General features: G+C 42.7%; 1 protein-coding gene across 2 annotated transcripts in view; it reads left to right on the top strand.

Annotated features, from left to right (window-relative positions):
• Nucleotides 1-772: 772 nt before the first annotated feature.
• The window catches only part of LOC116042973 (protein ELFN1-like), a 148,620-nt gene continuing 127,844 nt past the window's right edge, over nucleotides 773-21,548 (top strand). Inside the window, exon 1 of one of the 2 annotated variants that reach the window (XM_036000858.1) lies at nucleotides 773-1,132. The gene's annotated coding sequence lies outside the window, so the exon portion shown is untranslated. Of the gene's footprint in view, nucleotides 1,133-16,731; nucleotides 17,053-21,548 lie in introns of those variants that run through there. The other variant, XM_036000857.1, reaches the window with a different exon arrangement.

Raw genomic sequence — 21,548 nt, 5'->3', positions numbered from 1 at the left:
AGATGATAATCACAATTGTAGAAAATAAGAAAAGACTAATGTGGTATCTTTAGTTGCGATGCTGTGGATACCACACTAACCAAGTCAAACAGTCTGTGATTGGAAAAGTCTCTCTTTGAATGTGCTCCACAGGTCTGGCTACACCAGATAGGTCTGGCAATGCAAGACTAGCCACTGAAGCAACATCTGGTAATTAAAAACGGGCAGGAAGAATCTAGAAATATTGTCCTGTCTACACTGATTTAAAAAAAACAAATAAAGCCAAATAAAAATGAAAAACAACAACAATTAAAGCTCTGTCAAGAGCGTACCTAACCCTAAAGCCATGTTGGCCAATCAGAAGCCTGAAAAAAAGCTATTGCCTGAAGGCTACAGCACTATTTTGGTCACATCGGCTTTTGCACGGAATGTCGCCTCATTTGTGATGCATGAAATTTGAAATTTACTGTACTCACCTTGCAGTTCAACAACTTTAATCTCTAAACTACTGAGTTTTCTTGAAGATATTGATCAGGATATGAAAACTGTTCATGTCTGTGACCACAAACTATTCTAGCCTATAAAGTTGAGAAAGACTGAAAATCCTGCATGTTCTGAAGATAAAGAGTTCTTTGTAAGATTAATAAAACGCAATGCACTACGCGTGTATTTATCAAGAAGGGAAGAGTGTAGCAGAAAGGAAGGAACAAGGGGGAACAAGTTGCAGATTAGCTCTTTAAAAGAAGGCGAGGAGATAAATGAGTGACACCTGTCATTGTGGGCAGAGCATAAAACACCAAAAAAGACGGGATGGAGGAGAACAGACAAGAGAGAGGAGAAAATGGCTTAAAAAAGGAGATAAATTAAAATCAAGTCTCTGAAACCGTTTTCTTTGCTCTGAAAGAAAAGCAGAGAAAAAGCACATAAGTATGACAAAGAAAAAGTATATTTGGAAGAATGTGAGTGCCTGTTTGTATGCAGAACCAGTTGGATTTCCTACTTGGGCAACCATGTGCTGCCAGGCAGAGTGCTGATCCCTGGAGTTGCTATGATTGATTCTTTTTTTATCTTCACCTTTTTCTGCCTGGATTTAACCCTCACGTTTTTCTTTGCTTTACTGGATATTTTCATTTGCCCAAAGAAACCATCCACAGTAAGTCACCTGCTTTATTAGTCTCTCTCTTGGCTTCTTGACACAGTTTGGTCTTTAAGTTCTTCTGTTTCTGAATCGAGAAAAGCCCATTGTCTACTTGTATTATTTTTTTGATTCTTTTTTAGATTTTTTCAAAAAAATATGAAATATATAAGATATTTAATTTTAAATACACTATTTTTGCATCTGCCTGTCCTTAGTTATGTGTTGAGACTTAAGGGACTGTACAAAAATGATTAGGGGGGAGGAGGGTCAGAAAAGGGTAACCGTGGATTTCCACAGGATGCGGGACGTCTGCGGACCGGCTCCGCTGCGGAACGGCTGCGTGCTCCGCCGTCCGTCAATACCCACCAGGTCCGGATTTGTTGCGTAACGGCTGCGGCCAGCCGACCACGAGATCTTGCGAATTCACGTATGTTCGTGCGATATAACAGGATGTAGTTTCTATAAACAGAACCACAAAACCAACAACAGTTTGTTTCCATCCAGAGGAGTAGAGGGGAAACAACTCTGTGCTGTGTTTTCAAGGTGTAGTGCAGGGAAATATGACCTGCCGTGAGCACGGTGTATTTTATTTTGAAAAGTATCCGGATGTTTTATTTTGTTTCTGTGCTCGACTTCCTGTCCCGCACAATCTGAATTGTGCTGAATTGCTGCGGAGCTCTCCGTCGTCCGTCAAAAATAGAAGCTGCGTATCTGCTCCGGAGGGCTGCGGACTGACGGAACTGGGACGTAGTAGGGACGCAGACGTTCTGCAGTCAGTGGAAATACACACATTGACTTTAATGGAAACCTAATGACTCCGTCGACGTTCCGGAGACGTTCCGCAGACGTTCCGCATCCAGTGGAAATTGCCGGTAAGGGTTATGCATTTTGTCTTTTAATGTGCTCATATTATGCTCATTTTTAGGTTCATAATTGTATTTAGAGGTTGTACCAGAATAGATTTACATGGTTTAATTTTCAAAAAAACACCATATTTTGTTGTACTGCACATTGCTGCAGCTCCTCTTTTCTCCCTGTGTGTTGAGCTCTCTGTTTTAGCTACAGAGTGAGGCATCTCACTTCTGTTCCATCTTTGTTGGGAGTCGCACATGCTCAGTAGCTAGATAAGAGGCTCGTTCGAGATGAACTGCGCCTCGCCTGTAAAGTGGACAAGAGCAGGCGGCAGCAGCCGGGGGCGGTGACAAAAATCCGCTGTCAAGTCGGACAGTTTCCAGCCGTTTCCAGCAGCCTTCAGGCTGAACAGGAAGTAACAGAAACACTCACAATTGTTAGGTCTGATTCCAATTTAATAAAATGTTATCAGACCCATATATCAGCAATTGTACACAAGTCTCCAGTTGTTTCTATTAGCTGTCATAATGCTCTACATGCGATCTGTTGCTGATTTTAATTAACAACACTGTAGATGATCTGTAGTCTGAACAGATTTAGTCTCTCTGACTTCTAAACATAAATATCAGCCACACAACATGTGGTTTGTACAGAATAAGCCTTTAAAGCAGACAAATAGCAGTTAAAACCCCTCCAATTCAAAATCCATAAAAAGTTTATATAAAACGTCATCATGTTGAGTCGATTCTGATCCAATCAGCTGTTAGATCAGCTGAGAGGCCGGCGTTTCCCAGCATGCCCTGGGTCCGCTTGGGTCTTGCAGTCGGTGAAAAGCAACTGCGCTGCCTGTGTCTCAGAACTGCGGCCACCTTGATCTCGTGAGGTTATTGTTGCCCATGTATGCATGACGTCAGAGCAAGTCGGGATCAAGTCGGACACAAATCTAACCGGCATGCATTGGGCGGCGATCGCCGGTGATCGATTCTGCGCAGACCTGGCTCATCTTGAACAAGCCTATTGACTACTAGCCATTAAGAAGCAGAGTATGTGGGCATGCCACGCTAGCAGCTAGGTGAGCATTATAACGTGTTACAAAGTGATGCACGTTTGTCACGGAAGTAAAGGCTGGACTACAATAGAGCTGTTTGGAGCAGTTTGTGAACAGTATTTTCTGTTGGAGATGGTAAGTCCCTTTGGGGTGGACTTTGGGCTTTTTCACTTTGTAAACCTATAACATGCACAAAAAAGATATATAACACAATAAAGGAAAGGGAAAAAAGCCAAAAAGCATAATATGAGCACTCTAAAAGCAACATAGTGTAGTGCAAAATTTCAGCTTTTTATTTAATTGTGAAAATAATGGCTTTAGTGTGCGCAATAAGTCATAAAAGTGCACTTTGCCATATGCAAAGGACAACACTCATGTCTCTGTGTCAGGGCTGCATTTGCCCCCATCACAGGACAACAGAATACATGTGTTATACATGAGTTTGATTGAGTATGTGGACAGGTGTCTTTTATACAGGTAACAAGTTCAAACAGGTGCAGTTAATACAGGTAATGAGTGGAGAACAGAAGGGCTTCTTAAAGAAAAACTAACAGGTCTGTGAGAGCCGGAATTCTTACTTGGTAGGTGATCAAACACTTATGACATGCAATAAAATGCAAATTAATTATTTAAAAATCATGCAATGTGATTTTCTGGATTTTTGTTTTAGATTCCGTCTCTCACAGTTGAAGTGTACCTATGATAAAAATTAGACCTCTACATGCTTTGTAAGTGGGAAAACCTGCAAAATCGGCAGTGTATCAAATACTTGTTCTCCCCACTGTGTGTGTGTGTATATATGTATATGTATGTATATATGTATATATATATGTGTGTATATATATATATGTGTGTATATATGTGTATGTTTATATATATATATACACACACACATTAGGGCTGTCAAAATAATTTATTAATAATAATTAATAAAGTTATTTTTTCTCAGATTAATTAATCGAAATAACGCGTTAAAAAAAATAACGCAGATTAACGCAGATTAATCCATTCCATATTGACGTTTGACCCGGAGCTGTTCTAGCCACCATTGGACTGTAAAATGAAGGAGGGAGACGAGAATGTGCTGCCTGGATCATTAACTGGAACATTTACTTGTAAAAATCTTCTTCCTGCCAACCCTGGCTACCGAAATCTGGTGCCACTGTTATGTCTGCACTTCTCTCTGATGCTCTGAAACAGACGATACAGGCAACACAAACACTGCTGCATGTGACGCTAGTTAACACTATACTCGACAGCAGCTAACGTTAGCCTACCGCTAGCTAGTTAACACTATACTCGACAGCAGCTAACGTTAGCCTACCGCTAGCTAGTAGCTGGATTGAACACGGTTACAATGCTGACAGCTAACGCTGAACGGTGTAAAGTTTGACTGTGTTTTACTGTGGAGGACTGTGACTCAACAGCGGGATGTAACAATCTGCAGCTGCCGAGCTGCCGTCGGAAAAACAACACAGACGGGCGTTCAATGAAACTGGTAAACTACAGCTTCGTGGTGCATTTGAAGTTATTGTAAATGTCCTTGGTGGTTGTTTTTGTCGTTCAACAGCAATTTACTAGTGAAATAAGTTGTATAACTATTAATGTTAACAACATTTAATTTTGACTATATGGCCTTAGCAATAAACAAGCCGTTCTTTAATGTCACCAACTGTTGGTTAGTACCCTTTGTTTTCTTTTCTTTTTTTACTTTCTTAAAAAGTATCGGTTCAGGCACCGTTAATTATGTATGCGATTAATTTCAATTAAGTAATCACAGAGTCTGTAATTAATTAGATTAATTTTTTTAATCGATTGACAGCCCTAATATATATGTGTATATATGTATATTTATATGTATATGTGTATATATGTATATTTATATGTATGTGTATATATATATATAAAGTTTGAATATATTGAATGAAAGTGAAAGTCTGAATATATGGAATGAAAGTCTGAATATATTGAATGAATGTCTGAATATATTGAATGAATGTCTGAATATATTGAATGAAAGTTGAAATGGAATCTGACATCATTGTCTGCCACCATCTTGTGTTTTCGTTGTGATTAATCCTAACCGAAGTGTGACACTATGAGCGAATCAGCAAGAAATCTAGTGTCAGCAATTTTGAGCAATGAAGAGATTATTAAAACACTGGCAAATGCACGTATTGGCCAAAACACTAGTAACGGTAACCGTATCCAGTACCGTTCTCCCAATAAAGAAGTTTATTAACTTTTTTATCGTGGAAGAACGAATGAAAGGAACCTCTTTGGTCAGGCAGGTCCCTTTCATCAGGCTAACATCAACACGCCTTTCATTCAATATATTCAGACTTTTATTCAATATATTCAGACTTTCATTCAATATATTTTGACGTTCATTCAATATATTCAGACTTTCATTCAATATATTCGAGGTTCATTCAATATATTCGAGGTTCATTCAATATATTCAAGGTTCATTCAATATATTCAAACTTTCATTCAATATATTTAGACTTTCATTCAATATATTCAGAATTCCATTTAATATATTCAGACATCCATTCAATATATTCAGACTTCCATTCAATATATTCAGACATTCATTCAATATATTCAGACTTTCATTCAATATATTCAGACTTTCATTAAATATATTCAAACTTTACATATATACTGTGTATAATAATTTCCTAAACGGCATGCCATAATATGCAGAATGTAGAATTAGTCACCACCATCTCAAATTCATCATGCTCTGTCTAATTGAGTTCTTGATGTTGAAATGATTTGTGCTAACTTAATACTGTTATATTATTTTAAGATATTGGGGTAGGAGGGTGTTGCAGTTTTTTGGTAAGTCAATGGGAGTGTTTAAAGAAAATATGAATTACGCTATTATGATGTTCTTGCTTTTTTAAAAGTGAAACATATGGTTCAGCTTGCTTTCCCACCCCAAACATGTTGCTCGATAGTGTTTTAAGCCCCCAATGTCGTGCAACCAGTAACATAGCTCAAACACAGCATTCGTGGTTCGACTGGTCATGACTGTTTTCTAAGATGGCACCCGCATGTAAACATGAACGTTACTGTCTTTATAATCTATATTTTTAATAAACTGTCTGTACACTTAGAAAGTTATCAATGCTTCGGTTTACATGTAGGGACCCTCATTATGCTACCGTTGAAGTGTGGGGCTATTTTGAGCCTTGTTGGTGGTATAAAATAGTGATTTACCCTCTGCCCCAAAAGCTAGCGTTACAAGCTAATCACCAGTTTGCGCTAGCTTGTTTCAAGGTAGAGACACATTTGATTAGCATGAAAACATATCCCAGAGAACGGTCGGTACACATATGTTATTAACTCCTAGGTTCATTTTGCGCCGGAATTGTCCTTTAATTAGACTTTATTGATTAATGTGGTTGGAATCAATTTAAAGAAGAGGAAGTTAGATAACTGATTAGTGAATGAGGCGTTCAAACACACACATGCACACACACACACACACACACACACACACACACACACACACACACACACACACACACACACACACACACACACACACATGCACACGTACATCCTCTGGTGAATATGTATGAGAATTGATGCTTCCTAGTGGGATGACTGTTTTCAACCCCCTTTGATCTGTATGGCTGCTCCTGTATCCCCCCACTTCACATAAACACACACACATGCACACTCACACACAAACAAACACTGTTCCTTTGAACCCTGGCCAAGATGGTGGGTCAGGAGCACACAGTGTCCAAAACAGGACAGGAAATGGAGCTGGTCCATGTAGAAAACAGCATCAGCAAACCCTTGTTTACATGTTCAAGAGAGGGAAGAAATGGACACTGAGAGACAGAGACATTGAGCAGAGGACAATGTGGAAAAATAACGGCTGTGGAGAGTGTGATATCTGTCAAGCCTTTCTAGCACTGCTACAGAGATTCTTTGTTGAAGGTTGGCAGTATTTTTGTGCGTATGCACAGCTTGTGTGTGTTTGAGCTGCTCTCGTAAGCGCGCACCACTGCAAGTGTTTACGTACTTTTTACTTGTGTGTCTGTATGTGTCTGTTGAATAGGCTTCTTGTCATTGACCTAAAAACAGTGTGAGAGCCTGCCAGTGTCGCTTAAATCCTCTTTTCTTCTCCATTCCCCCGGTCTTTGTCTTCAAGTCGGTGCACACACTCGTCTGTGTGCACGTGTGTTTCTGAATGTGTGTGCGCACACGTCAGTTGCTGTCTCTATTTAAACATCATACAGACTCACAAATGGCGTTCCTGCCAACAGAGATGAGAGCATACTGTTCACAAAGACTTACTCTCCCACTCTTTCTCTCTCCCACTCTCCTTCTTCAGTCCCTCCTTTATACTTTGAGCTACCCATGGGATATCATTAGTGTTATTACCGTATTGAGATAAATGTGAGCATGTACGTCTCCATGTGTGTGTGCAGTTACGTGTGTGTGTGTGTGTGTGTGTGTGTGTGTGTGTGTGTGAACAGCATGATGGGGTTGGTAAGATGCCCCATGTCCAAACCCACCCTTGGTATAATTACAGAGAGAGAGCGATTACAGAAGCTGCTTTCAAGATTACAAGTGTTTTTTCCTGCATCCTGCGACTCCTTCATTCTCTCCTTCATTTGTGTGTGTGTGTGTGTGTGTGTGCGTGCCTGCGTGTGTTTTTAGCCTTATGAAAGGTAGAGGGAGGTGTTGGTGTTTTGTCAGCCTCATGAAGGCAGAGTGATGTTGCATCACCAAATCTCTGCTTTAAGGGTGAGGGTTAAGCATAATTACGACTACTGCTTTCATGTTTTCTCTCGCCTCGGTTAGTCTTCGCTGCCACCGCTGGCCTTTCGTTCTGTATCAAAGGAGACTTTGGTCCTCTGGGGCTGCTGACCCACACACACATGCCATAGATTAACACACACACACACACACACACACACACACACACACACACACACACACACACACACTAATTCATTAGGATTTTATTTGGTGATTTGCATCAATTTTTTTTTATGTGTGTACACAAGATTAAAATTACATTACATACACACAGGATACATTCTTGTATGTGACAAGAATGGTGTGCATCTTGCAAACTGTATATCCTCTTATGGTACTATGCTACTGTATGATTTCATATAGCTTGTAATTAAATGTATGAAGTGATTGTTCGCTCAGGGCCCGCTATGATGTGCCTTTTCGAGCTTTTCATTCTCAATATGCAGGTTACAATAATAGCGGTGGCAGATTTACCACAAGAAATTCATAGTCATTTTTGAAACAATGGGTCCTTTATTTCAGGCGGCTTTTCATTTCTAGCAAACAACCGCCGATTTACAAATCCAAAGCTTGACAGATCTTCCGTGCCTAGTTACGGTTGCTAAGCTATGATGGAACAGCTGCTGGTCAGGGGACGGGTTTAGCAAATGGTCAGTTATTCATTTTTTGTTTTCCTTAAGTTTTATATTTTGGATTTGACCAAACAACAAAACTGTGCAGCCCTGCTTTGATAAGCAATAAAAACAACAACAACAACAACAACAACAACAGTACGTACTTAATGACAACATACAGTATATAATTATGTCACATACATATATTCTTTTTGTAAAACACAAGCAAAATATCCACAGGAAGCATAATAAATGCTACAATGCAACCCAAAGGCAGTGTGAATTTTTGTGTTCCACTGTAGTAGTACAAATAATTTCTCGTTTGCATTTATGTGCATGAATAATACATATGAGCACATCAGTAGCTATTAGTTGTGTAAGTCCACACAGTTTGGTACATACAAGTTACACACTGTACATGTATAATACATTCAGTATGCACATTGTATGTTTGAGTCACGCTTCATGTCTGTACTGTGTTAGATTGGCATAAACACATATTGTGTATTTGTACATTCATGTGACGTCCATGTGTGGATGTTTTTGTTGGCTACTTACCGTTTGTTAGTCTATGACACCTTTCACTCATAATTAATCAGATCAGTGTGCAAAAATGATTGTGTAGCCCCTCCAGTGTTACTACACATTAAGGTCATTAAGATCATGTTTAATTGAGGACCACACACACACACACACACACACACACACACACACACACACACACACACACACACACACACACACACACACACTCACTCACTCACTCACTCACTCACTCACTCACTCACTCACTCACTCACTCACTCACTCACTCACTCACTCACTCACTGTACTTTTGAGTATTTCCATTTTATGCTACGTTATATCCACTACATTTAAGAGGAAATATTATACTTTTTACAACACTACGTTTATTTGAAAGCCATAATTACTGGTTACTATAACTGACATTCAACAACAATCAACAAATAAATCATGATGTATTAGATCATGATGTTGTCAGGGTTTTGGTATTTTGTGGTGTGTATTATTTTTGTAGTCGGTTTCTGTTCTGTATTGTGCTTGTTTCCTGTTTTATTTTGTAGTCTGTCTTGTCTCCCTTGTCTTGTCTAGCTTTCTTCCTGTCTTTGTTTGTTTCCCGCCTTTTTTGATTTGTTCCACCTGTTGTGTCACCTGCCTCTCGTTCCCTCGTTACCTTGTGTATTTAGCCTCTCTGTTTTCCCTTGTCTCTCGTTGGATCATTGTTTGTGTCTGGTTTTGTTCCTGTCAGCACGTCGTAGCCTGTTCTGTTGTTTTCTGCCTGCTCCATTTTTGGACCGCCTTTGGTTTGCTCCTGTTTTTTGTGTTTAATAAATCCTCGTGCTCATTACTCCTTCGCCTGCTCTCTGCATTTGGGTCCACCATTCCCTCGCTAACCATGACAGAATGATCCAACCAACTATGGACCCAGCAGAATTCAAACCAGTTATTCACCCACTGGACTCGGATGGAGAACTGTTGATCGAGTTTTACCGCTCCCTTCATGAAGAGGACCCCGCCTTCGCTAGGCACCTTATGGAGGTGCGTTGGCAGGCCACAGCACGGGAGTTTCGCCTCCCCGTCTCCATGCCTGTTTTTTGTCCTGAGCCTGAGTTGACCTGTGTTCCTGAGCTTAAGCTGACCTGTGTTCCTGAGCCTGAGCTGGCCTGTGTTTCTGAGCCTGAGCTAACCTGTGGACCTGAGCCTGCGCTAACCTGTGTACCTGAGCCTGAGCTGACCTGTGTACCTGAGCCTGAGCTGACCGGTGTTTCTGAGCCTGAGCTGACCGGTGTTTCTGAGGCTGAACTGACGTGCAACCCTTCTGTTCCCGAGCTGACGTGCAACCCTTCTGTTCCCGGGCTGGCGTGCAGCTCTCCTGACCCTGGGTTGACGTGCAGCTCTCCTGATCCCGGGCGGACGTGCAGCTCTCCTGATCCCGGGCGGACGTGCAGCTCTCCTGATCCCGGGCGGACGTGCAGCTCTCCTGATCCCGGGCGGACGTGCAGCTCTCCTGATCCCGGGCGGACGTGCAGCTCTCCTGATCCCGGGCGGACGTGCAGCTCTCCTGACTCCGAGCTGGCGTGCAGCTCTCCTGACTCCGAGCTGGCGTGCAGCTCTCCTGACTCCGAGCTGGCGTGCAGCTTTCCTGACTCCAGGCTAGCTAGCAGGCCCCCTAAATTCAGGCTAGCTAGCAACCCCCCTGAAACAAGGCTAGCTAGCAGCCTCTCTGAGCCCCGGCTAGCTAGTAGCCTTCCTGAGCCCAGGCTAGTTAGCAGCTCTTCTGAATCTAGGCTAGCTAGCAGCCTTCTTGAGCCCCGGCTGGCTAGCAGCCCCCTTAAGCCCAAGCTAGCTAGCAGCCCTCCTGAGTCCAGGCTAGTTAGCACTCTCCCAGATCCCAGGCTTGCTAGCAGCCTTCCTAGCTTCCCCGAGCTTCCTAGTGTTCCCGAGTTTCCTAGAGTTCCCGAGTTTCCTAATGTTTCCGAGTTTCCTAGTGTCCCCAAGCTGCCCAGTTTCCCAGCACTGCGCAGCCTTCCAGAACCGCCGCTGACGTGCAGCCTTCCAGAACCGCCGCTGACGTGCAGCCTTCCAGAACCGCCGCTGACGTGCAGCCGCCCAGAACCGCCGCTGACGTGCAGTCTTCAAGAGTCGTCGATGACCGCTCTTCAAGAATCTACGATGACCGCTCTGCTAGAGTCTTCCAGTCGTCCAGACTCTTCGATGACCGCTCTGCTAGAGTCTTCCAGTCGTCCAGAGTCTTCGATGACCACTCTCCCAGAGTCCATGTCGACAGCTCTCCCAGAGTCCACGTCTACGGGCAAGCCAGAGGCCTTGCCGGTCTCCGGCGTCCAAGAGACTGCCCCTGAGACTTTGTTGGTCTCTGGAGTCCCAGAGACCTCCCTAGTGACTTTGCCTTTGTTCTGCCCCCATGAGACTTTGCCTGTGGCGGTCAGGCCGACTCCTGCCCCTCGTGTCCTGTCGGCGGTCAGGCCGACTCCTGCCCCTCGTGTCCTGTCGGTGGTCAGGCCGACTCCTGCCCCTCATGTCCTCTCGGCGGGCAGGCCAACTCCTGCTCCCCGTGTGTTGTCGGCGGTTCGGCCGACTCCTGCTCCCCGTGTTTTGTCGGTGGTCCGGCCGACTAATGCTCCAGTTACCCTGTCGGCGGAGTTGCCGACTCCTGACCCTGTTGTCTTGTTGTCTGTTACTGATCCTGTTACCTTGTTGGCAGACACTGACCCAGCTGACCCGTCGCCTGTCTCCAGCCCAGCTGACCCGTCGCCTGTCTCCAGCCCAGCTGACCCGTCGCCTGTCTCCAGCCCAGCTGACCCGTCGCCTGTCTCCAGCCCAGCTGACCCGTTGCCTGTCCCCAGCCCAGCTGACCCGTCGCCTGTGTCCAGCCCAGCTGCCCCTTCATCTGCTGAGCCTGTCTGGCCACCAGAGGGGATTCGCCTTCGCCGCCGGTCTTCAGAAGGAATTCGCCCTCGCAGACGGCCTCCAGAAGGATTCTGCTTTCGCTGTCGCCCTCCAGAGGGGTTTCGCCTTCGTCGCCGTCCTTCAGAGAGGCTTCGCCTTCGCCGCCAGTCATCTCGGTGCCCTCGACATCCTGTACGGCCACCAGAGAGATTCTGCTTTCGTCGCCGGTGGCCAGAAGGGTTCTGCCTTCGTCGCAGGCCGCCTGAAGGTTTCTGCCTTCGATTCTGCTCCCAGTCCCCTGTTGCCGAGGCCTCTCTGCCCCCTGTTGCCGAGGCCTCTCTGCCCCCTGTTGCCGAGGCCTCTCTGCCCCCTGTTGCCGAGGCCTCTCTGTTCCCTGTTGCCGAGGCCTCTCTGTCCCTGTCCCGGGGCCTTCCTGTTCCCTGTCCCGAGTGGTCTCTCCATTCCCTAGCCCCACTTGACTTGTTTGCTGACCTGTTTGGCCCTCCTCCGGTCCCCCTCCGCCCTCCCTGGGTTGTCTTTTTGTTCTGTTTTTGGGCCATCTGGGATCTGTCCCTTGGGGGGGGGTACTGTCAGGGTTTTGGTATTTTGTGGTGTGTATTATTTTTGTAGTCGGTTTCTGTTCTGTATTGTGCTTGTTTCCTGTTTTATTTTGTAGTCTGTCTTGTCTCCCTTGTCTTGTCTAGCTTTCTTCCTGTCTTTGTTTGTTTCCCGCCTTTTTTGATTTGTTCCACCTGTTGTGTCACCTGCCTCTCGTTCCCTCGTTACCTTGTGTATTTAGCCTCTCTGTTTTCCCTTGTCTCTCGTTGGATCATTGTTTGTGTCTGGTTTTGTTCCTGTCAGCACGTCGTAGCCTGTTCTGTTGTTTTCTGCCTGCTCCATTTTTGGACCGCCTTTGGTTTGCTCCTGTTTTGTGTTTAATAAATCCTCGTGCTCATTACTCCTTCGCCTGCTCTCTGCATTTGGGTCCACCATTCCCTCGCTAACCATGACAGATGTATTATCTGGCAGTATGTAAAGTAGTTCAAATTTGGTCCACCTTTACCAGCAACGTTAGTGATGCATACACATAATTACAATCCAATAATAAAATATATATTAGTATGAAATGGGCCATTCTGCATAATGAAGACTTTTTACTTTTGGTAGTTTAAGTTTATTTTGATGCTGATAGTTATGTACTTTTACTTAAGTCAAATACTTTCAAATTTTGAATTCAGGATGTATAACTTGTATTGGAGTATTTCGACTACTTTTACTTAAGTTAAAGACCTGAAATACTTCTTCCACCACTGGCAACCTTTGAGCCTTGAAAAGATGCTTACAACTGGCCAAAGGTGGTTTAATATGTTGATGTGATGTGACATCATTACCACTGTCTTACTAGCTTTTTGCAGACCTTTCAACCCCATCTTACAGACTTCCTCAGTGGATGGAGTTTGCTCAGTTGGTAATTTAAGTATATAATTGGATAATGTCATAATAGGTGCTTGTATGTTTCTATTTAAAGAAAATGTCATGATACCAAAGCAGCTTTAAATTAATAAAACAATTTCCTACATGTTCCAAATGGTTTCTGATGCATAATTTCCCTCTCAGTGAAAGTTGTAGTTATCAGCAGTAGTAGCAGTAATGTAGTGACACTGCAAGTTTCAGCTTTACAGTCTGCACAGGCGAGGGATGTTTAGCTTTAATTTGATTGTTGCAGGTCGTTTCATATTGATTATTGCTAAAAACAGGTTTTTTAGCAGTCGGTATAATGAATCATTACACCTCTATTTAACACACCTTGATCACAAGTATTTATATGCACTAAACATTTTATTTTTTTTCAATTTTTTGCATTTTTCACTACATGAGGACTTAACTTGGACTATAGTCCCTGAGTCCCCTGATTTGTTGTATGTTTAGTTAACTGATCAATTATACTGTCTGTATTTTGTATTACTCAACTTCCAAGTCTAAATGCTGTTTTAATGGCTTTTCAAATCTGCAAGGAAGCAAATTCTAAGGGAGAAATGCTAAAGCCTTTAATTATCTATTATTTTGTTGGCCTAAAAGTAGTCAAATTTAAAAATATTGAATCAGAAATACTGGAATCGGCTTGTAAATTACCCACCATGTGAATGTCTTTAATTATAGAAACCCCCTCCAGGTTGCTTAAAGTAAACTAAAGATTTCAGTTTGTACTACAGGTCCCAGAGTTCTGTTGGCAGCTACTTTGTCAGAAATACAACGGAACAGCAACTGTTGTTACTGTTCCCGGTGCAGCCAAACAAACTCATGTTTTAATAAAGAAGTCAGACACTAATTGGCATTTTTCCATCATGTCATGAGCAACCGTGATCTGATTTCATGCTGCACAGTTTCCCACACAACAGCAGGACACAGTAACAGGATTTGGGAGAGGAACTGGAGGTGTGCGGCCTGTCGCCTGAAGCTCATCATCTAACAGCTCACTTTGGCTGCTCCGTCTTGTTCCATTACTCCCTGGAATATTTAAAACGGATCTGCTGTCAAACAACGCTGAAAATGAGTGTCGCTTTGTAGACACATTTTGGATGAATGATCGTGGTTAGTGCATTGATGAATTCATTGCATTTCATTTGACTGCTTCACAATAAAAGTCACTCCCCTGCTAAGCAGCTGCAGTGGGAAATGTTGGGTTTGTATTAGCAGTAACTTAATACAGCTCTGATACAACATAAAGAATAGTGAGCGGATGTCATTGGTGAAATGCAACTACATTTACTCAAGTACTGTACTTAAGTACACATTTGTATTTCCATTGTATATAACTTTATACTTCTACTCCACAACATTTCAAGGACAAATATAGTACTTTTTTACTCCACTGCATTTGTCTGACAGCTTATACTTTTCAGATTACAGTTTTCTTACTCTTCCTGTAGCACAACCTTACCAGGCCTGACTACAGTATAGTGAAATGCAACATACAAATTAATGAACCAGTAATGTTAATCCAAAGACATCATAATAGTGATGTGAAAACACTGACGGGGACCATTTTCTGCAGTACTTCTACTTTTGATATAAGTGTTTTAAAATGCAGGACTTTTACTTGTAGTATTTTCACAGGATCTGAATACTCCTTCCACCACTGGTGAATGTAAATACATGACATGCCTCTGTATATCTCGCTGAAACAACGCTGACCATGAATAGTATCAAAAATGGGGTTTGATTTAATGAAAATCAAAAGCAATCCTCATTGTCCTTTGGCTGTTTTGACCCAGTGCTACCTGTAACAGCACCATGGCACCACTGCATATTAGAAAACGGTCTGTCTTCTCATCAACCTTTTTCATTCCATCAGTAACCGCTGGATGCTTCATTGTGTATTCATCCCCTGTGGAGAAATTATCCAATAGGTCAGCGATCAGGTCAAAGGTCAGCTACTCACAGCCCCCTGGAGCAGATCCAAATTATTTATGTCAATCATGGACACTTCAGCACAGTCTATTCTATTTTTTTTTTTTTTCTTTTTTTTACATACTTTTTTGGGCATTTTAGGCCTTTATTTATATAGGACAGATGAAGACATGAAAGGGGAGAGAGAAGGGGAATGACACGCTGCGTCGAGGTGTGAACCTCTATATATGGGCGCCTGCTCTACCACGTGAGCTACCCAGGCGCCCAGCACTGTCTATTCTATTCTATTAGCCCATATTATATTCTCTTCACATGTGCACAGAGACAGACAGGAGGAGGGATTTCTGTGAATGTATGTCTGTTATGTTTCTGCCTTTTTTTCCCCTCCCTGACCTCCTCTGCCTCTCATCCGCCTAATTCCTAATTACTCAATCAGGCATTATGAGGGTCACAAAGGTGCGGTTCACTCCAATGTCAGCCATCACCTACAGTCATATAGCGTCAGATTACAGGATTTATATTTATAGTCTCCATATGCACTAATGCGACATATGACGTAAGCCTGAGAACATACAACCATAGATTTATGTTATCTGTGAAAAAAGGGCAGTTCGTTTAAGACTTTGAACAAGAGCCATGTTATTTTAGATGACAGTACATGTGCATTTACTGGTAATACGCATATTCATCCATTCATTTCTCTTTCAAGTTTATTTTTGTCTCCAGGCCTGTGTGAGCGCATGTTTGCCTGTTTGTGTGTGTCTCTGTGTGTGTGTGTGTGTGTGTGTGTGTGTGTGTGTGTGTCTGTACTAAAGAGGCAGTTAATCTGACCATGTCTTCTGGCAGGACATCAGGTCGCCCCGTAGTGCATTTAGGCAAACAGCCAACATCAAATAACATTGGACTGTTCGTTTGGTAGGGCTACAGTAGCTTTGCCTCCAGGAGGACCTGATGCATCCCCCAGTAGCTGGGTGAAGAGAAACACCCAGAAATGTGGATTCCCATCCCTCCAAAAACAAAACCACATTTCCCTAATGCTATGCTGTATGTTTCATTCTCCAACTGGCTGGATTTCATACATTTTCGAACTTTCCCTGTTTTGGGTTTGATAGTACAGTACTTAACTTATCAGGCCATCTCACTCTCTAAATGGGAAACCATCTAATCTAAACGACTGTCGCTTAGACTGGCGCTTCGAGTGCCATGCAACCCTCTCTCCTCAACCGGAACAGCTGGCTGGCGGTCGCTTCAGTTCAGAGGAAGAGGCGACGGATTGAGGGTGATTGAGGCACATATAGAAAGAGAGAGGGAGAGAGAAACTGAATTCCAGAGAATTAATCACCGTCTGTTCCACTGTGTGCGCGCGAGAGAGAGTCAAAGGCAGTCAAATAGAGAGAGAGAGAGAGAGAGAGAGAGAGAGAGAGAGAGAGAGAGAGAGAGAGAGAGAGAGAGAGAGAGAGAGAGAGGAGGGGGGAGCGGAGCCTGACGCAGTGTGAGAGGCACAAACTGAGAAGAGAGAGACGGAGAACGAGGGAGACAGCGGCGAGGAGGCAGCATATCACATCAGGCGCAGTTTTGCATCCCAAAAATCTTGACGCCACACTGGCTGCTGCTGAGCTCTTTCCCGGTCACCGCTGGGGAGACAACGTGCAAGCTGGGACCAAATCAGTGACAGACGAAGACTAAAAAACAAAACACACACATCAACACTCATACTGCCAGAGGCAACGAGCGGACCGCTTTGCTGAGGGAGACCAGCGAGGCGCTTTCTTCCACGTTGGCATCTGGAACAGGTAAGGTGAAAACCAGATGCGGACATCTGTAGATTGCACACGAAACGTTTGGCTTCATTTCCATGTGCCTGTCTTGTGATGACTGGGCTCGCAGTGCGTAGGTAACTTTAAAATACGCCAACAGCTCTGGCATTCCTGCGATTCTGAAATCACCGGCTCTAAACCCATCTCTGTGCGATTTTGTGTGTGTGTTTCTTTGTGTGTGTGTGTGTGTGTAGTCGTGATGAATGACGGGAATTTGCTTTTTGGCTATTCCCAGCCAGCCTTGCTTGTCTTATCTCCATGCCGGTGTGTCCAGCGATAATGCAGGAGCAGATACATAGTTCCAGATTTACATTATCAGCTCTTGCGCTGCCTGAACGTCCCGTGTTCCAGTCCTATCCTATGCGACCTATAGCGGTGCAACTTTGATCCGAGCATATTCAGCATTTATAGATATGTCTGAAATGTGTCATATTTTGCGCACATTCAAGCTGGTCACTTGATATTTATTTAGTTTTTGTTGTAGCCCTCATACCCGCACCGCAGTCCAGCGGGCTGAGTGTTCAGCACCCTGGACAGCGGCTCTACACACTTTGGGCTGCAGGCGGTGAAACATCCACCCCAATGAATTTTCGCTCTCTGAGATATCTTTGAAATGTTAGATTAATCTGTATGTTCTTGTCAGCATGTTTCTTATTTTAGATCTGAGAAGTCTGTGGTAGGAAACACTTAATACATCAGTCCTAAAACTACATTACTTCATTTTCTAAGCTGCTGCAGGGCAAATATGTAGACCTGGAAGATTTCAGTGGGAATGTGCACATGTTTTAGTTTTTCCACGTTAGTCTCAACATTCAGATCCAGATCCACACACTGCAGAGTATCCCAACACAAGTGCTTGAGCATGCAAGAGATTGACCATAGTCAGACAGGGGACAAATTAAAGGGGTAATCCAGTGATTTAGTGTGGTATTTCCAAAGAGTTGGGGGATTTACAAGAGATAGATTAAAAAAATTAAATAAAATGAGGCAGCAGAGACTAGGGCTGGGCAATATGGCCAAAATCCTCTATCCCGATAATGGTCATTTCATATCTTGATAACGATATCACAATATAGCATGTTTTCTTTTAATTCAATAAATAAATAGTCAACATGGGTTAACCACATGGCAAGGCCTTTTTGTATAATCCTGTGTGCATTAAATACATGACAAATGAAAATTACGAAGAGTATTTTCTTATTTTATTAAGAACTTTAGTGCAAAATGAACATAACAAAGAACGTAAAGCGTTGCCCAAGTGACGTAAATATTGCCAGAATGCGGCTCACCAGCTGTGTGCAAAAGAAACAATATAGATATTTTTAGGTCGATTTCACGATATCAATCTTCATATCACCCAGTCCTCGCAGAGACAGATACTGTATATCCTGACTTTTAGTCCCTAACGCTGACTTCTACGTTTTCCTGTAATGCAACTGAAAAGCGTCTTTCATTAGACATCATCAGGATTATGTTTTTCTAACATTGGAAATTTTCCCCAGAGCCAAAGAAGACATTATGAAAAAAAAAATTTCACATCCTGTGTAATACTCCTCCTGACAAGTAAACTGAACTTCATGTGTAATATCGGTAGAGTGATCCTTTAATAGAAAAATCTGAATAAAGGAGTGGAGAAACATGGAAATTATGTTAATCAGGTGCTTCCGAACCCAATTGAACACCTATGGGGAGATTGTGTGAGTGACATGTTAGATAGCGCCCTCATCGCCATCATCAAAACATCCAAATGAGGGAATGTCCGTTGGAATAATGGTGTTGGTTGCTCCAATAGAGCAGAGACTTGTAGCATGTGGTGGTGGTCAAACACTTCCCTAAGAAACTTTATGATAGTTTTCACCCGCCTGTGCGTTTATCACCATTTGGCATACTAGTATAATCCAGTTAATATGTGGCTGTGCAGCAAACGTCCACTCTTGATGTGCAGTAAAAACACATTAGCCCACTGAGTGCCTGTGTGTGACATGAAGTTGCTCAGCCAGTTAAATTTTGGCTGCTGTGCCATGTGCCTACTGCCTACTGCCCCACTATCTGTTGTAACGGATGTTGTTGCCACTTTGTCCCATAGGGCATGGACTACTACCAGAGTTTTTCCACTGACTGACTCCAATTGCTGGCTGAGTGCTACAGAGGGAGAGAGAGAAAGAAAAGAAAGAGTAAGATTGATAGAAAGGGAGAGATAGACAAGAACAGAAAAAAATAGAAAAGCTTCAATGACTCATTTTCGGGACATTATGCGTTGGGGTGTGAGAAATGGTCGGTTGGCTCTTTTCAAGGCCAGAGATCCTCAGTCACTGCAAAGTCTTTAGTTGTCCTGTGAATTCATTGATAACTATGTTAGAGGTCGCTCATCTTGCTTTCATCCTGCATTAGCACTGCAGTGCTTGCTGCAGTACACTTTTCCAGTCTTAAGAGTTTTAAGAGCAGAACAAAGTGGTCTCTAAACCTGCGGTTACTAAACTGCTGTGCTTGATTCTGCTTCTTCTTGAGACCCAACAACTAAAATGAAACTAAACAAAATCTCTCTACAAGCAGCTACAGAGTGAAAGCTTTTTAGTGCTGCCGCAGCAGAAATGTCAAAAAGGGTGGGACTCTAATGGTTACATTTGTAATAAGGCAGGTGGCAATATTAGCAGTAATGAAAAGTGACAACTTTAGTAGAGAGGAACTGCCAGAATGTCTGCAAGTACAAAATGAATAAAAAGGGATAGGTTTAATGTCTGTGCTGTCTTGTCATTGCACCCGGTTGTTACTTTCACTTCACCTGAAGTTGAAAAGGTGCTTTTTTTTTCTGTGCATATGGTTTACTGCAGACCCTAGAGTGAGCTATCCATCCATGCTACAATCTTAGTACCCAGAGGCATAACTGTTGTTCAGGTTCTCCAGGAATAAAGAAACACTGCTGCGTAATAGAAGATCCCTCCTCACTCTCCCATCCATTAGTGCATTTTTCGCCTCTTTAGCTGCCACTGCAATGGAGCAGCATGAAGCATGTAGCTGTTTAAATCCCAGGCTAGATTTCAAAATCAACTCTCATCAGTTGTTATTTGTCAAAGCCATCCATATTTCAACAGGAACTAGCTTTCCATATTAAGCATGTTGGTGCACAGAGAGCGGGCAGTATCTCTTGTCATAATGTTGATCTTTGTTGAGAGGGAAGCAAATCTGCATGCAGAGTGAGCATGGCACCTCCCTGCTGACTGGGTCTAAATGTGAAGACATTTATTTTACTCTGCTACTGTTGAGAAAATATCTAATGTTACATTTATTCATTTTCCGTTTTGTTATTGAAGTAGGATTGGAATACAAATTCTTGTATACACAATTCTTAGATTAGGCTACTTGAAAAAAGTAGCCACAAACACACACACACACACACACACACACACACACACACACACACACACACACACACACACACACACACACACATAAATTCTCTGTACAATTCTCTGTACACACCCACACTCATGACGGTCTGTATTACACAGCAACACACACACACGACGGCACACAACAGCACACCCCTATGTGAACAACGCTTCTCTATAGGATGGTATGAGGGATGTGTAGAGCTGTGCAAACACATGTGCATGCACAAACACTAGAACACGTGCATGCTGCAGACACGCACTTCTGAGCACAGGATACACACGCTCAAGCAAGCACATGGATTTATAATGTACCATATTCCCTGTAGGAGGCTAGTTAGCATTTCAGGAAGATTGCATTAACACTGGGGAACTGTAATTAGGAAGTTATTGTTGTAAGTTGCAACTCTCTCTCTCTCTCTCTCTCTCTCGCACACACACACACACACACACACACACACACACACACACACACACACACACACACACACACACACACACACACACACACACACACACACACACGCATACACACATGCACACACCCAGTAAGCAAGAGGTATGCAGTTTAATATCCGTTACTCCTAATCTATGTTTTTTTTTTTTTTATTATTCTCGTACTTTATATAAAGTGGTAGGTTGTAACTAAGTACAGTTACTTGAGTACTTACTTGGATTTGTTGTACTATTTACTCCATAAACTGAATTTGACAGCAATATTGGTAAAAGTGGAGATTAATATTTTACAAACTTTATTAATGTTACATAAGTAAAATTGTAAATGCATGTAATGGTGCATTTTTTAATTGTGGTATTGTTACTTTTCTTGCTTTCAGAAAACTATATTTGAATTCCTATATATAGAAATGGAGTACTCTAAAAAGCTTTATTTGAGATAAGGAGCCCGAAAAGCTCTGGAAAATATAATATATTGTTGGTATTATTGGTCAAACAAGCTCACAGCATTGGAAAATTACATTTTAAAAATTCAACAATAACAGCTCTCATTTCCAAAGACAGCACCCCTCTCAATAGAGAGCATTTCCATTACAAACTGTTAAAAGAAGTGGACTGGCCCTTAAA

The sequence above is a fragment of the Sander lucioperca genome, chromosome 4, assembly GCF_008315115.2.
Source record: "Sander lucioperca isolate FBNREF2018 chromosome 4, SLUC_FBN_1.2, whole genome shotgun sequence".
Lineage (NCBI taxonomy): Eukaryota > Metazoa > Chordata > Actinopteri > Perciformes > Percidae > Sander > Sander lucioperca.
The sequence above is the reverse complement of the archived record's forward strand: the minus strand, read 5'-3'. Positions and strand labels throughout refer to the sequence as shown.